Source organism: Dermacentor albipictus, chromosome 3 (genome assembly GCF_038994185.2).
Source record: "Dermacentor albipictus isolate Rhodes 1998 colony chromosome 3, USDA_Dalb.pri_finalv2, whole genome shotgun sequence".
Lineage (NCBI taxonomy): Eukaryota > Metazoa > Arthropoda > Arachnida > Ixodida > Ixodidae > Dermacentor > Dermacentor albipictus.
This window is the reverse complement of record NC_091823.1, coordinates 192,778,349-192,794,474: the sequence shown is the minus strand read 5'-3', so window position 1 is coordinate 192,794,474 and position 16,126 is coordinate 192,778,349. Positions and strand designations below refer to the sequence as shown.

Sequence of the window (16,126 nt, the reverse complement as noted above, 5' to 3'; positions counted from 1 at the left end):
CCGATATTTATTAGTCATATAATGAGAAGCCAACAAACACTGACACCAAGTACAACATAGGGGAAATTGCATGTGCTTAATAAATGAAATAAAGTAATGATTAATTAATGGAAATTAAAGTGGATGAAAAAACAACTTGCCGCAGGTGGGAACCGAACCCACAACCTTCGCATGTCGCGTGCGAAGCTCTACCAATTGAGCTACCGCGGCGGCGTTTCCCCATCCACTTTCTTGGGTATTTATTTGTACTAGTAGAACCCTGGGAGTGTTAGCCAGCGCCCCCACTCACAGACCATGGCGGCGGACGTGGAACGTCTTTTTTGCCGCAGGCGTCACGAGAACGTGATCTTTTCGGGTGAAGGCAACTGGTCAATAAACCCCAATATGCTACCTGAAGGCATCAATGTTGCCGGATTCGAGACCCTCGTTAAGTAATAGACGAGAAGAAAGGGGGTTAACCGAGGGACCCGATATTTATTAGTCATATAATGAGAAGCCAACAAACACTGACACCAAGTACAACATAGGGGAAATTGCATGTGCTTAATAAATGAAATTAAGCAGTGATTAATTAATGGAAATTAAAGTGGATGAAAAAACAACTTGCCGCAGGTGGGAACCGAACCCACAACCTACGCATGTCGCGTGCGATGCTCTACCAATTGAGCTACCGCGGCGGCGTTTCCCCATCCACTTTCTTGGGTATTTATTTTACTAGTAGAACCCTGGGAGTGTTAGCCAGCGCCCCCACTCACAGACCATGGCGGCGGATGTGGAACGTCTTTTTTGCCGCAGGCGTCACGAGAACGTGATCTTTTCGGGTGAAGGCAACTGGTCAATAAACCCACATATGCTACCTGAAGGCATCAGTGTTGCCGGATTCGAGACCCTCGTTAAGTAATAGACGAGAAGAACGGGGGTTAACCGAGTGACCCGATATTTATTAGTCATATAATGAGAAGCCAACAAACACTGACACCAAGTACAACATAGGGGAAATTGCATGTGCTTAATAAATGAAATAAAGTAATGATTAATTAATGGAAATAAAGTGGATGAAAAAACAACTTGCCGCAGGTGGGAACCGAACCCACAACCTTCGCATGTCGCGTGCGATGCTCTACCAATTGAGCTACCGCGGCGGCGTTTCCCCATCCACTTTCTTGGGTATTTATTTGTACTAGTATAACCCTGGGAGTGTTAGCCAGCGCCCCCACTCACAGACCATGGCGGCGGGCGTGGAATGTCTTTTTTGCCGCAGGCGTCACGAGAACGTGATCTTTTCGGGTGAAGGCAACTGGTCAATAAACCCACATATGCTACCTGAAGGCATCAATGTTGCCGGATTCGAGACCCTCGTTAAGTAATAGACGAGAAGAAAGGGGGTTAACCGAGGGACCCGATATTTATTAGTCATATAATGAGAAGCCAACAAACACTGACACCAAGTACAACATAGGGGAAATTGCATGTGCTTAATAAATGAAATAAATTAATGAATAATTAATGGAAATTAAAGTGGATGAAAAAACAACTTGCCGCAGGTGGGAACCGAACCCACAACCTTCGCATGTCACGTGCGATGCTCTACCAATTGAGCTACCGCGGCGGCGTTTCCCCATCCACTTTCTTGAGTATTTATTTGTGCTAGTAGAACCCTGGGAGTGTTAGCCAGCGCCCCCACTCACAGACCATGGCGGCGGACGTGGAACGTCTTTTTTGCCGCTGGCGTCACGAGAACGTGATCTTTTCGGGTGAAGGCAACTGGTCAATAAACCCACATATGCTACCTGAAGCCATCAATGTTGCCGGATTCGAGACCCTCGTTAAGTAATAGACGAGAAGAAAGGGGGTTAACCGAGGGACCCGATATGTATTAGTCATATAATGAGAAGCCAACAAACAGTGACACCAAGTACAACATAGGGGAAATTGCATGTGCTTAATAAATGAAATAAAGTAATGAATAATTAATGGAAATTAAAGTGGATGAAAAAACAACTTGCCGCAGGTGGGAACCGAACCCACAACCGTCGCATGTCGCGTGCGATGCGCTACCAATTGAGCTACCGCGGCGGCGTTTCCCCATCCACTTTCTTGGGTATTTATTTGTACTCGTAGAACCCTGGGAGTGTTAGCCAGCGCCCCCACTCACAGACCATGGCGGCGACGTGGAACGTCTTTTTTGCCGCAGGCGTCACGAGAACGTGATCTTTTCGGGTGAAGGCAACTGGTCAATAAACCCCACATATGCTACCTGAAGGCATCAATGTTGCCGGATTCGAGACCCTCGTTAAGTAATAGACGAGAAGAAAGGGGGTTAACCGAGAGACCCGATATTTATTAGTCATATAATGAGAAGCCAACAAACACTGACACCAAGTACAACATAGGGGAAATGGCATGTGCTTAATAAATGAAATAAAGTAATGATTAATTAATGGAAATTAAAGTGGATGAAAAAACAACTTGCCGCAGGTGGGAACCGAACCCACAACCTTCGCATGTCGCGTGCGATGCTCTACCAATTGAGCTACCGCGGCGGCGTTTCCCCATCCACTTTCTTGGGTATTTATTTGTACTAGTAGAACCATGGGAGTGTTAGCCAGCGCCCCCACTCACAGACCATGGCGGCGGACGTGGAACGTCTTTTTTGCCGCAGGGGTCACGAGAACGTGATCTTTTCGGGTGAAGGCAACTGGTCAATAAACCCCAATAAGCTACCTGAAGGCATCAATGTTGCCGGATTCGAGACCCTCGTTAAGTAATAGACGAGAAGAAAGGGGGTTAACCGAGGGACCCGATATTTATTAGTCATATAATGAGAAGCCAACAAACACTGACACCAAGTACAACATAGGGGAAATTGCATGTGCTTAATAAATGAAATTAAGTAATGAAAAATTAATGGAAATTAAAGTGGATGAAAAAAACAACTTGCCGCAGGTGGGAACCGAACCCACAACCTTCGCATGTCGCGTGCGATGCTCTACCAATTGAGCTACCGCGGCGGCGTTTCCCCATCCACTTTCTTGGGTATTTATTTGTACTAGTAGAACCCTGGGAGTGTTAGCCAGCGCCCCCACTCACAGACCATGGCGGCGGACGTGGAACGTCTTTTTTGCCGCAGGCGTCACGAGAACGTGATCTTTTCGGGTGAAGGCAACTGGTCAATAAACCCCAATATGCTACCTGAAGGCATCAATGTTGCCGGATTCGAGACCCTCGTTAAGTAATAGACGAGAAGAAAGGGGGTTAACCGAGGGACCCGATATTTATTAGTCATATAATGAGAAGCCAACAAACACTGACACCAAGTACAACATAGGGGAAATTGCATGTGCTTAATAAATGAAATTAAGCAGTGATTAATTAATGGAAATTAAAGTGGATGAAAAAACAACTTGCCGCAGGTGGGAACCGAACCCACAACCTACGCATGTCGCGTGCGATGCTCTACCAATTGAGCTACCGCGGCGGCGTTTCCCCATCCACTTTCTTGGGTATTTATTTTACTAGTAGAACCCTGGGAGTGTTAGCCAGCGCCCCCACTCACAGACCATGGCGGCGGACGTGGAACGTCTTTTTTGCCGCAGGCGTCACGAGAACGTGATCTTTTCGGGTGAAGGCAACTGGTCAATAAACCCGCATATGCTACCTGAAGGCATCAGTGTTGCCGGATTCGAGACCCTCGTTAAGTAATAGACGAGAAGAACGGGGGTTAACCGAGTGACCCGATATTTATTAGTCATATAATGAGAAACCAACAAACACTGACACCAAGTACAACATAGGGGAAATTGCATGTGCTTAATTAATGAAATAAAGTAATGAATAATTAATGGAAATAAAGTGGATGAAAAAACAACTTGCCGCAGGTGGGAACCGAACCCACAACCTACGCATGTCGCGTGCGATGCTCTACCAATTGAGCTACCGCGGCGGCGTTTCCCCATCCACTTTCTTGGGTATTTATTTTACTAGTAGAACCCTGGGAGTGTTAGCCAGCGCCCCCACTCACAGACCATGGCGGCGGATGTGGAACGTCTTTTTTGCCGCAGGCGTCACGAGAACGTGATCTTTTCGGGTGAAGGCAACTGGTCAATAAACCCACATATGCTACCTGAAGGCATCAGTGTTGCCGGATTCGAGACCCTCGTTAAGTAATAGACGAGAAGAACGGGGGTTAACCGAGTGACCCGATATTTATTAGTCATATAATGAGAAGCCAACAAACACTGACACCAAGTATAACATAGGGGAAATTGCATGTGCTTAATAAATGAAATAAAGTAATGATTAATTAATGGAAATAAAGTGGATGAAAAAACAACTTGCCGCAGGTGGGAACCGAACCCACAACCTTCGCATGTCGCGTGCGATGCTCTACCAATTGAGCTACCGCGGCGGCGTTTCCCCATCCACTTTCTTGGGTATTTATTTGTACTAGTATAACCCTGGGAGTGTTAGCCAGCGCCCCCACTCACAGACCATGGCGGCGGGCGTGGAATGTCTTTTTTGCCGCAGGCGTCACGAGAACGTGATCTTTTCGGGTGAAGGCAACTGGTCAATAAACCCACATATGCTACCTGAAGGCATCAATGTTGCCGGATTCGAGACCCTCGTTAAGTAATAGACGAGAAGAAAGGGGGTTAACCGAGGGACCCGATATTTATTAGTCATATAATGAGAAGCCAACAAACACTGACACCAAGTACAACATAGGGGAAATTGCATGTGCTTAATAAATGAAATAAATTAATGAATAATTAATGGAAATTAAAGTGGATGAAAAAACAACTTGCCGCAGGTGGGAACCGAACCCACAACCTTCGCATGTCACGTGCGATGCTCTACCAATTGAGCTACCGCGGCGGCGTTTCCCCATCCACTTTCTTGAGTATTTATTTGTGCTAGTAGAACCCTGGGAGTGTTAGCCAGCGCCCCCACTCACAGACCATGGCGGCGGACGTGGAACGTCTTTTTTGCCGCTGGCGTCACGAGAACGTGATCTTTTCGGGTGAAGGCAACTGGTCAATAAACCCACATATGCTACCTGAAGCCATCAATGTTGCCGGATTCGAGACCCTCGTTAAGTAATAGACGAGAAGAAAGGGGGTTAACCGAGGGACCCGATATTTATTAGTCATATAATGAGAAGCCAACAAACAGTGACACCAAGTACAACATAGGGGAAATTGCATGTGCTTAATAAATGAAATAAAGTAATGAATAATTAATGGAAATTAAAGTGGATGAAAAAACAACTTGCCGCAGGTGGGAACCGAACCCACAACCGTCGCATGTCGCGTGCGATGCGCTACCAATTGAGCTACCGCGGCGGCGTTTCCCCATCCACTTTCTTGGGTATTTATTTGTACTCGTAGAACCCTGGGAGTGTTAGCCAGCGCCCCCACTCACAGACCGTGGCGGCGACGTGGAACGTCTTTTTTGCCGCAGGCGTCACGAGAACGTGATCTTTTCGGGTGAAGGCAACTGGTCAATAAACCCCACATATGCTACCTGAAGGCATCAATGTTGCCGGATTCGAGACCCTCGTTAAGTAATAGACGAGAAGAAAGGGGGTTAACCGAGAGACCCGATATTTATTAGTCATATAATGAGAAGCCAACAAACACTGACACCAAGTACAACATAGGGGAAATGGCATGTGCTTAATAAATGAAATAAAGTAATGATTAATTAATGGAAATTAAAGTGGATGAAAAAACAACTTGCCGCAGGTGGGAACCGAACCCACAACCTTCGCATGTCGCGTGCGATGCTCTACCAATTGAGCTACCGCGGCGGCGTTTCCCCATCCACTTTCTTGGGTATTTATTTGTACTAGTAGAACCATGGGAGTGTTAGCCAGCGCCCCCACTCACAGACCATGGCGGCGGACGTGGAACGTCTTTTTTGCCGCAGGGGTCACGAGAACGTGATCTTTTCGGGTGAAGGCAACTGGTCAATAAACCCCAATAAGCTACCTGAAGGCATCAATGTTGCCGAATTCGAGACCCTCGTTAAGTAATAGACGAGAAGAACGGGGGTTAACCGAGTGACCCGATATTTATTAGTCATATAATGAGAAACCAACAAACACTGACACCAAGTACAACATAGGGGAAATTGCATGTGCTTAATTAATGAAATAAAGTAATGAATAATTAATGGAAATAAAGTGGATGAAAAAACAACTTGCCGCAGGTGGGAACCGAACCCACAACCTTCGCATGTCGCGTGCGATGCTCTACCAATTGAGCTACCGCGGCGGCGTTTCCCCATCCACTTTCTTGGGTATTTATTTGTACTAGTAGAACCCTAGGAGTGTTAGCCAGCGCCCCCACTCACAGACCATGGCGGCGGGCGTAGAACGTCTTTTTTGCCGCAGGCGTCACGAGAACGTGATCTTTTCGGGTGAAGGCAACTGGTCAATAAACCCACATATGCTACCTGAAGGCATCAATGCTGCCGGATTCGAGACCCTCGTTAAGTAATAGACGAGAAGAAAGGGGGTTAACCGAGGGACCCGATATTTATTAGTCATATAATGAGAAGCCAACAAACACTGACACCAAGTACAACATAGGGGAAATTGCATGTGCTTAATAAATGAAATAAATTAATGAATAATTAATGGAAAGTAAAGTGGATGAAAAAACAACTTGCCGCAGTTGGGAACCGAACCCACAACCTTCGCATGTCACGTGCGATGCTCTACCAATTGAGCTACCGCGGCGGCGTTTCCCCATCCACTTTCTTAGGTATTTATTTGTGCTAGTAGAACCCTGGGAGTGTTAGCCAGCGCCCCCACTCACAGACCATGGCGGCGGACGTGGAACGTCTTTTTTGCCGCAGGCGTCACGAGAACGTGATCTTTTCGGGTGAAGGCAACTGGTCAATAAACCCCAATATGCTACCTGAAGGCATCAATGTTGCCGGATTCGAGACCCTCGTTAAGTAATAGACGAGAAGAAACGGGGTTAACCGAGGGACCCGATATTTATTAGTCATATAATGAGAAGCAAACAAACACTGACACCAAGTACAACATAGGGGAAATTGCATGTGCTTAATAAATGAAATTAAGCAGTGATTAATTAATGGAAATTAAAGTGGATGAAAAAACAACTTGCCGCAGGTGGGAACCGAACCCACAACCTACGCATGTCGCGTGCGATGCTCTACCAATTGAGCTACCGCGGCGGCGTTTCCCCATCCACTTTCTTGGGTATTTATTTTACTAGTAGAACCCTGGGAGTGTTAGCCAGCGCCCCCACTCACAGACCATGGCTCGGACGTGGAACGTCTTTTTTGCCGCAGGCGTCACGAGAACGTGATCTTTTCGGGTGAAGGCAACTGGTCAATAAACCCACATATGCTACCTGAAGGCATCAGTGTTGCCGGATTCGAGACCCTCGTTAAGTAATAGACGAGAAGAACGGGGGTTAACCGAGTGACCCGATATTTATTAGTCATATAATGAGAAGCCAACAAACACTGACACCAAGTACAACATAGGGGAAATTGCATGTGCTTAATAAATGAAATAAAGTAATGATTAATTAATGGAAATAAAGTGGATGAAAAAACAACTTGCTGCAGGTGGGAACCGAACCCACAACCTTCGCATGTCGCGTGCGATGCTCTACCAATTGAGCTACCGCGGCGGCGTTTCCCCATCCACTTTCTTGGGTATTTATTTGTACTAGTATAACCCTGGGAGTGTTAGCCAGCGCCCCCACTCACAGACCATGGCGGCGGGCGTGGAATGTCTTTTTTGCCGCAGGCGTCACGAGAACGTGATCTTTTCGGGTGAAGGCAACTGGTCAATAAACCCACATATGCTACCTGAAGGCATCAATGTTGCCGGATTCGAGACCCTCGTTAAGTAATAGACGAGAAGAAAGGGAGTTAACCGAGGGACCCGATATTTATTAGTCATATAATGAGAAGCCAACAAACACTGACACCAAGTACAACATAGGGGAAATTGCATGTGCTTAATAAATGAAATAAATTAATGAATAATTAATGGAAATTAAAGTGGATGAAAAAACAACTTGCCGCAGGTGGGAACCGAACCCACAACCTTCGCATGTCACGTGCGATGCTCTACCAATTGAGCTACCGCGGCGGCGTTTCCCCATCCACTTTCTTGAGTATTTATTTGTGCTAGTAGAACCCTGGGAGTGTTAGCCAGCGCCCCCACTCACAGACCATGGCGGCGGACGTGGAACGTCTTTTTTGCCGCTGGCGTCACGAGAACGTGATCTTTTCGGGTGAAGGCAACTGGTCAATAAACCCACATATGCTACCTGAAGCCATCAATGTTGCCGGATTCGAGACCCTCGTTAAGTAATAGACGAGAAGAAAGGGGGTTAACCGAGGGACCCGATATTTATTAGTCATATAATGAGAAGCCAACAAACAGTGACACCAAGTACAACATAGGGGAAATTGCATGTGCTTAATAAATGAAATAAAGTAATGAATAATTAATGGAAATTAAAGTGGATGAAAAAACAACTTGCCGCAGGTGGGAACCGAACCCACAACCGTCGCATGTCGCGTGCGATGCGCTACCAATTGAGCTACCGCGGCGGCGTTTCCCCATCCACTTTCTTGGGTATTTATTTGTACTCGTAGAACCCTGGGAGTGTTAGCCAGCGCCCCCACTCACAGACCATAGCGGCGACGTGGAACGTCTTTTTTGCCGCAGGCGTCACGAGAACGTGATCTTTTCGGGTGAAGGCAACTGGTCAATAAACCCCACATATGCTACCTGAAGGCATCAATGTTGCCGGATTCGAGACCCTCGTTAAGTAATAGACGAGAAGAAAGGGGGTTAACCGAGAGACCCGATATTTATTAGTCATATAATGAGAAGCCAACAAACACTGACACCAAGTACAACATAGGGGAAATGGCATGTGCTTAATAAATGAAATAAAGTAATGATTAAAAATGGAAATTAAAGTGGATGAAAAAACAACTTGCCGCAGGTGGGAACCGAACCCACAACCTTCGCATGTCGCGTGCGATGCTCTACCAATTGAGCTACCGCGGCGGCGTTTCCCCATCCACTTTCTTGGGTATTTATTTGTACTAGTAGAACCATGGGAGTGTTAGCCAGCGCCCCCACTCACAGACCATGGCGGCGGACGTGGAACGTCTTTTTTGCCGCAGGCGTCACGAGAACGTGATCTTTTCGGGTGAAGGCAACTGGTCAATAAACCCCAATAAGCTACCTGAAGGCATCAATGTTGCCGGATTCGAGACCCTCGTTAAGTAATAGACGAGAAGAAAGGGGGTTAACCGAGGGACCCGATATTTATTAGTCATATAATGAGAAGCCAACAAACACTGACACCAAGTACAACATAGGGGAAATTGCATGTGCTTAATAAATGAAATTAAGTAATGAAAAATAAATGGAAATTAAAGTGGATGAAAAAAACAACTTGCCGCAGGTGGGAACCGAACCCACAACCTTCGCATGTCGCGTGCGATGCTCTACCAATTGAGCTACCGCGGCGGCGTTTCCCCATCCACTTTCTTGGGTATTTATTTGTACTAGTAGAACCCTGGGAGTGTTAGCCAGCGCCCCCACTCACAGACCATGGCGGCGGACGTGGAACGTCTTTTTTGCCGCAGGCGTCACGAGAACGTGATCTTTTCGGGTGAAGGCAACTGGTCAATAAACCCCATTATGCTACCTGAAGGCATCAATGTTGCCGGATTCGAGACCCTCGTTAAGTAATAGACGAGAAGAAAGGGGGTTAACCGAGGGACCCTATATTTATTAGTCATATAATGAGAAGCCAACAAACACTGACACCAAGTACAACATAGGGGAAATTGCATGTGCCTAATAAATGAAATTAAGCAGTGATTAATTATTGGAAATTAAAGTGGATGAAAAAACAACTTGCCGCAGGTGGGAACCGAACCCACAACCTACGCATGTCGCGTGCGATGCTCTACCAATTGAGCTACCGCGGCGGCGTTTCCCCATCCACTTTCTTGGGTATTTATTTTACTAGTAGAACCCTGGGAGTGTTAGCCAGCGCCCCCACTCACAGACCATGGCGGCGGACGTGGAACGTCTTTTTTGCCGCAGGCGTCACGAGAACGTGATCTTTTCGGGTGAAGGCAACTGGTCAATAAACCCACATATGCTACCTGAAGGCATCAGTGTTGCCGGATTCGAGACCCTCGTTAAGGAATAGACGAGAAGAACGGGGGTTAACCGAGTGACCCGATATTTATTAGTCATATAATGAGAAACCAACAAACACTGACACCAAGTACAACATAGGGGAAATTGCATGTGCTTAATAAATGAAATAAAGTAATGATTAATTAATGGAAATAAAGTGGATGAAAAAACAACTTGCCGCATGTGGGAACCGAACCCACAACCTTCGCATGTCGCGTGCGATGCTCTACCAATTGAGCTACCGCGGCGGCGTTTCCCCATCCACTTTCTTGGGTATTTATTTGTACTAGTAGAACCCTGGGAGTGTTAGCCAGCGCCCCCACTCACAGACCATGGCGGCGGGCGTGGAACGTCTTTTTTGCCGCAGGCGTCACGAGAACGTGATCTTTTCGGGTGAAGGCAACTGGTCAATAAACCCACATATGCTACCTGAAGGCATCAATGTTGCCGGATTCGAGACCCTCGTTAAGTAATAGACGAGAAGAAAGGGGGTTAACCGAGGGACCCGATATTTATTAGTCATATAATGAGAAGCCAACAAACACTGACACCAAGTACAACATAGGGGAAATTGCATGTGCTTAATAAATGAAATAAATTAATGAATAATTAATGGAAATTAAAGTGGATGAAAAAACAACTTGCCGCAGTTGGGAACCGAACCCACAACCTTCGCATGTCACGTGCGATGCTCTACCAATTGAGCTAGCGCGGCGGCGTTTCCCCATCCACTTTCTTGGGTATTTATTTGTGCTAGTAGAACCCTGGGAGTGTTAGCCAGCGCCCCCACTCACAGACCATGGCGGCGGACGTGGAACGTCTTTTTTGCCGCTGGCGTCACGAGAACGTGATCTTTTCGGGTGAAGGCAACTGGTCAATAAACCCACATATGCTACATGAAGGCATCAATGTTGCCGGATTCGAGACCCTCGTTAAGTAATAGACGAGAAGAAAGGGGGTTAATCGAGGGACCCGATATTTATTAGTCATATAATGAGAAGCCAACAAACACTGACACCAAGTACAACATAGTGGAAATTGCATGTGCTTAATAAATGAAATTAAGTAATGATTAATTAATGGAAATTAAAGTGGATGAAAAAACAACTTGCCGCAGGTGGGAACCGAACCCACAACCTTCGCATGTCGCGTGCGATGCTCTACCAATTGAGCTACCGCGGCGGCGTTTCCCCATCCACTTTCTTGGGTATTTATTTGTACTAGTAGAACCCTGGGAGTGTTAGCCAGCGCCCCCACTCACAGACCATGGCGGCGAACGTGGAACGTCTTTTTTGCCGCAGGCGTCACGAGAACGTGATCTTTTCGGGTGAAGGCAATTGTTCAATAAACCCACATATGCTACCTGAAGGCATCAATGTTGCCGGATTCAAGATAATAATATTTGGGGTTTTACGTGCCAAAACCACTTTCTGATTATGAGGCACGCCGTAGTGGAGGACTTCGGAAATTTTGACCACCTGGGGTTCTTTAACGTGCACCTAAATCAAAGCACACGGGTGTTTTCGCCTTTCCCCCCCATCGAAATGCGGCCGCCGTGGCCGGGATTCGATCCCGCGACCCCGTGCTCAGCAGCACAACACCATAGCCACTGAGCAACCACGGCGGGTGCCGGATTCGAGACCCTCGTTAAGTAATAGACGAGAAGAAAGGGGGTTAACCGAGGGACCCGATATTTATTAGTCACATAATGAGAAGCCAACAAACACTGACACCAAGTACAACATAGGGAAAATTGCATGTGCTTAATAAATGAAAAAAAGTAATGAATAATTAATGGAAATTAAAGTGGATGAAAAAACAACTTGCCGCAGGTGGGAACCGAACCCACAACCTTCGCATGTCGCGTGCGATGCTCTACCAATTGAGCTACCGCGGCGGCGTTTCCCCATCCACTTTCTTGGGTATTTATTTGTACTAGTAGAACCCTGGGAGTGTTAGCCAGCGCCCCCACTCACAGACCATGGCGGCGGACGTGGAACGTATTTTTTGCCGCAGGCGTCACGAGAACGTGATCTTTTCGGGTGAAGGCAACTGGTCAATAAACCCCAATATGCTACCTGAAGGCATCAATGTTGCCGGATTCGAGACCCTCGTTAAGTAATAGACGAGAAGAAAGGGGGTTAACCGAGGGACCCGATATTTATTAGTCATATAATGAGAAGCCAACAAACACTGACACCAAGTACAACATAGGGCAAATTGCATGTGCTTAATAAATGAAATTAAGCAGTGATTAATTAATGGAAATTAAAGGGGATGAAAAAACAACTTGCCGCAGGTGGGAACCGAACCCACAACCTTCGCATGTCGCGTGCGATGCTCTACCAATTGAGCTACCGCGGCGGCGTTTCCCCATGCACTTTCTTGGGTATTTATTTTACTAGTAGAACCCTGGGAGTGTTAGCCAGCGCCCCCACTCACAGACCATGGCGGCGGACGTGGAACGTCTTTTTTTGCCGCAGGCGTCACGAGAACGTGATCAATTCGGGTGAAGGCAACTGGTCAATAAACCCACATATGCTACCTGAAGGCATCAGTGTTGCCGGATTCGAGAGCCTCGTTAAGTAATAGACGAGAAGAACGGGGGTTAACCGAGTGACCCGATATTTATTAGTCATATAATGAGAAGCCAACAAACACTGACACCAAGTACAACATAGGGGAAATTGCATGTGCTTAATAAATGAAATAAAGTAATGATTAATTAATGGAAATAAAGTGGATGAAAAAACAACTTGCCGCAGGTGGGAACCGAACCCACAACCTTCGCATGTCACGTGCGATGCTCTACCAATTGAGCTACCGCGGCGGCGTTTCCCCATCCACCTTCTTGGGTATTTATTTGTGCTAGTAGAACCCTGGGAGTGTTAGCCAGCGCCCCCACTCACAGACCATGGCGGCGGACGTGGAACGTCTTTTTTGCCGCTGGCGTCACGAGAACGTGAACTTTTCGGGTGAAGGCAACTGGTCAATAAACCCACATATGCTACATGAAGGCATCAATGTTGCCGGATTCGAGACCCTCGTTAAGTAATAGACGAGAAGAAAGGGGGTTAATCGAGGGACCCGATATTTATTAGTCATATAATGAGAAGCCAACAAACACTGACACCAAGTACAACATAGGGGAAATTGCATGTGCCTAATAAATGAAATTAAGTAATGAATAATTAATGGAAATTAAAGTGGATGAAAAAACAACTTGCCGCAGGTGGGAACCGAACCCACAACCTTCGCATGTCGCGTGCGATGCTCTACCAATTGAGCTACCGCGGCGGCGTTTCCCCATCCACTTTCTTGGGTATTTATTTGTACTAGTAGAACCCTGGGAGTGTTAGCCAGCGCCCCCACTCACAGACCATGGCGGCGAACGTGGAACGTCTTTTTTGCCGCAGGCGTCACGAGAACGTGATCTTTTCGGGTGAAGGCAATTGGTCAATAAACCCACATATGCTACCTGAAGGCATCAATGTTGCCGGATTCGAGATAATAATATTTGGGGTTTTACGTGCCAAAACCACTTTCTGATTATGAGGCACGCCGTAGTGGAGGACTCCGGAAATTTTGACCACCTGGGGTTCTTTAACGTGCACCTAAATCAAAGCACACGGGTGTTTTCGCCTTTCGCCCCCATCGAAATGCGGCCGCCGTGGCCGGGATTCGATCCCGCGACCCCGTGCTCAGCAGCCCAACACCATAGCCACTGAGCAACCACGGCGGGTGCCGGATTCGAGACCCTCGTTAAGTAATAGACGAGAAGAAAGGGGGTTAACCGAGGGACCCGATATTTATTAGTCACATAATGAGAAGCCAACAAACACTGACACCAAGTACAACATAGGGGAAATTGCATGTGCCTAATAAATGAAAAAAAGTAATGAATAATTAATGGAAATTAAAGTGGATGAAAAAGCAACTTGCCGCAGGTGGGAACCGAACCCACAACCTTCGCATGTCGCGTGCGATGCTCTACCAATTGAGCTACCGCGGCGGCGTTTCCCCATCCACTTTCTGGGGTATTTATTTGTACTAGTAGAACCCTGAGAGTGTTAGCCAGCGCCCCCACTCACAGACCATGGCGGCGGACGTGGAACGTATTTTTTGCCGCAGGCGTCACGAGAACGTGATCTTTTCGGGTGAAGGCAACTGGTCAATAAACCCACATATGCTACCTGAAGGCATCAGTGTTGCCGGATTCGAGACTCTCGTTAAGTAATAGACGAGAAGAACGGGGGTTAACCGAGTGACCCGATATTTATTAGTCATATAATGAGAAGCCAACAAACACTGACACCAAGTACAACATAGGGGAAATTGCATGTGCTTAATAAATGAAATAAAGTAATGATTAATTAATGGAAATAAAGTGGATGAAAAAACAACTTGCCGCAGGTGGGAACCGAACCCAAAACCTTCGCATGTCGCGTGCGATGCTCTACCAATTGAGCTACCGCGGCGGCGTTTCCGCATCCACTTTCTTGGGTATTTATTTGTACTAGGAGAACCCTGGGAGTGTTAGCCAGCGCCCCCACTCACAGACCATGGCGGCGGACGTGGAACGTCTTTTTTGCCGCTGGCGTCACGAGAACGTGATCTTTTCGGGTGAAGGCAACTGGTCAATAAACCCACATATGCTACCTGAAGGCATCAATGTTGCCGGATTCGAGACCCTCGTTAAGTAATAGACGAGAAGAAAGGGGGTTAACCGAGGGACCCGATATTTATTAGTCATATAATGAGAAGCCAACAAACACTGACACCAAGTACAACATAGGGGACATTGCATGTGCCTAATAAATGAAATTAAGTAATGATTAATTAATGGAAATTAAAGTGGATGAAAAAACGACTTGCCGCAGGTGGGAACCGAACCCACAACCTACGCATGTCGCGTGCGATGCTCTACCAATTGAGCTACCGCGGCGGCGTTTCCCCATCCACTTTCTTGGGTATTTATTTTACTAGTAGAACCCTGGGAGTGTTAGCCAGCGCCCCCACTCACAGACCATGGCGGCGGACGTGGAACGTCTTTTTTGCCGCAGGCGTCACGAGAACGTGATCTTTTCGGGTGAAGGCAACTGGTCAATAAACCCACATATGCTACCTGAAGGCATCAGTGTTGCCGGATTCGAGACCCTCGTTAAGGAATAGACGAGAAGAACGGGGGTTAACCGAGTGACCCGATATTTATTAGTCATATAATGAGAAACCAACAAACACTGACACCAAGTACAACATAGGGGAAATTGCATGTGCTTAATAAATGAAATAAAGTAATGATTAATTAATGGAAATAAAGTGGATGAAAAAACAACTTGCCGCATGTGGGAACCGAACCCACAACCTTCGCATGTCGCGTGCGATGCTCTACCAATTGAGCTACCGCGGCGGCGTTTCCCCATCCACTTTCTTGGGTATTTATTTGTACTAGTAGAACCCTGGGAGTGTTAGCCAGCGCCCCCACTCACAGACCATGGCGGCGGGCGTGGAACGTCTTTTTTGCCGCAGGCGTCACGAGAACGTGATCTTTTCGGGTGAAGGCAACTGGTCAATAAACCCACATATGCTACCTGAAGGCATCAATGTTGCCGGATTCGAGACCCTCGTTAAGTAATAGACGAGAAGAAAGGGGGTTAACCGAGGGACCCGATATTTATTAGTCATATAATGAGAAGCCAACAAACACTGACACCAAGTACAACATAGGGGAAATTGCATGTGCTTAATAAATGAAATAAATTAATGAATAATTAATGGAAATTAAAGTGGATGAAAAAACAACTTGCCGCAGTTGGGAACCGAACCCACAACCTTCGCATGTCACGTGCGATGCTCTACCAATTGAGCTAGCGCGGCGGCGTTTCCCCATCCACTTTCTTG

At 46.8% G+C, this 16,126-nt stretch overlaps 5 non-coding genes across 5 annotated transcripts; all 5 read right to left on the bottom strand.

Annotated features, from left to right (window-relative positions):
* Positions 1-1,536: 1,536 nt before the first annotated feature.
* Positions 1,537-1,609, bottom strand: TRNAS-UGA (transfer RNA serine (anticodon UGA)). Its single transcript has one exon. It is a non-coding gene; the product is annotated as a tRNA-Ser (tRNA).
* A 3,193-nt stretch (positions 1,610-4,802) lies between these two features.
* TRNAS-UGA (transfer RNA serine (anticodon UGA)) lies at positions 4,803-4,875 on the bottom strand. The gene has a single exon. It is a non-coding gene; the product is annotated as a tRNA-Ser (tRNA).
* A 1,794-nt stretch (positions 4,876-6,669) lies between these two features.
* TRNAS-UGA (transfer RNA serine (anticodon UGA)) lies at positions 6,670-6,742 on the bottom strand. Its single transcript has one exon. It is a non-coding gene; the product is annotated as a tRNA-Ser (tRNA).
* Positions 6,743-8,067: 1,325 nt separating this feature from the next.
* TRNAS-UGA (transfer RNA serine (anticodon UGA)) lies at positions 8,068-8,140 on the bottom strand. Its single transcript has one exon. It is a non-coding gene; the product is annotated as a tRNA-Ser (tRNA).
* Positions 8,141-12,982: 4,842 nt separating this feature from the next.
* Positions 12,983-13,055, bottom strand: TRNAS-UGA (transfer RNA serine (anticodon UGA)). The gene has a single exon. It is a non-coding gene; the product is annotated as a tRNA-Ser (tRNA).
* Positions 13,056-16,126: the final 3,071 nt, after the last annotated feature.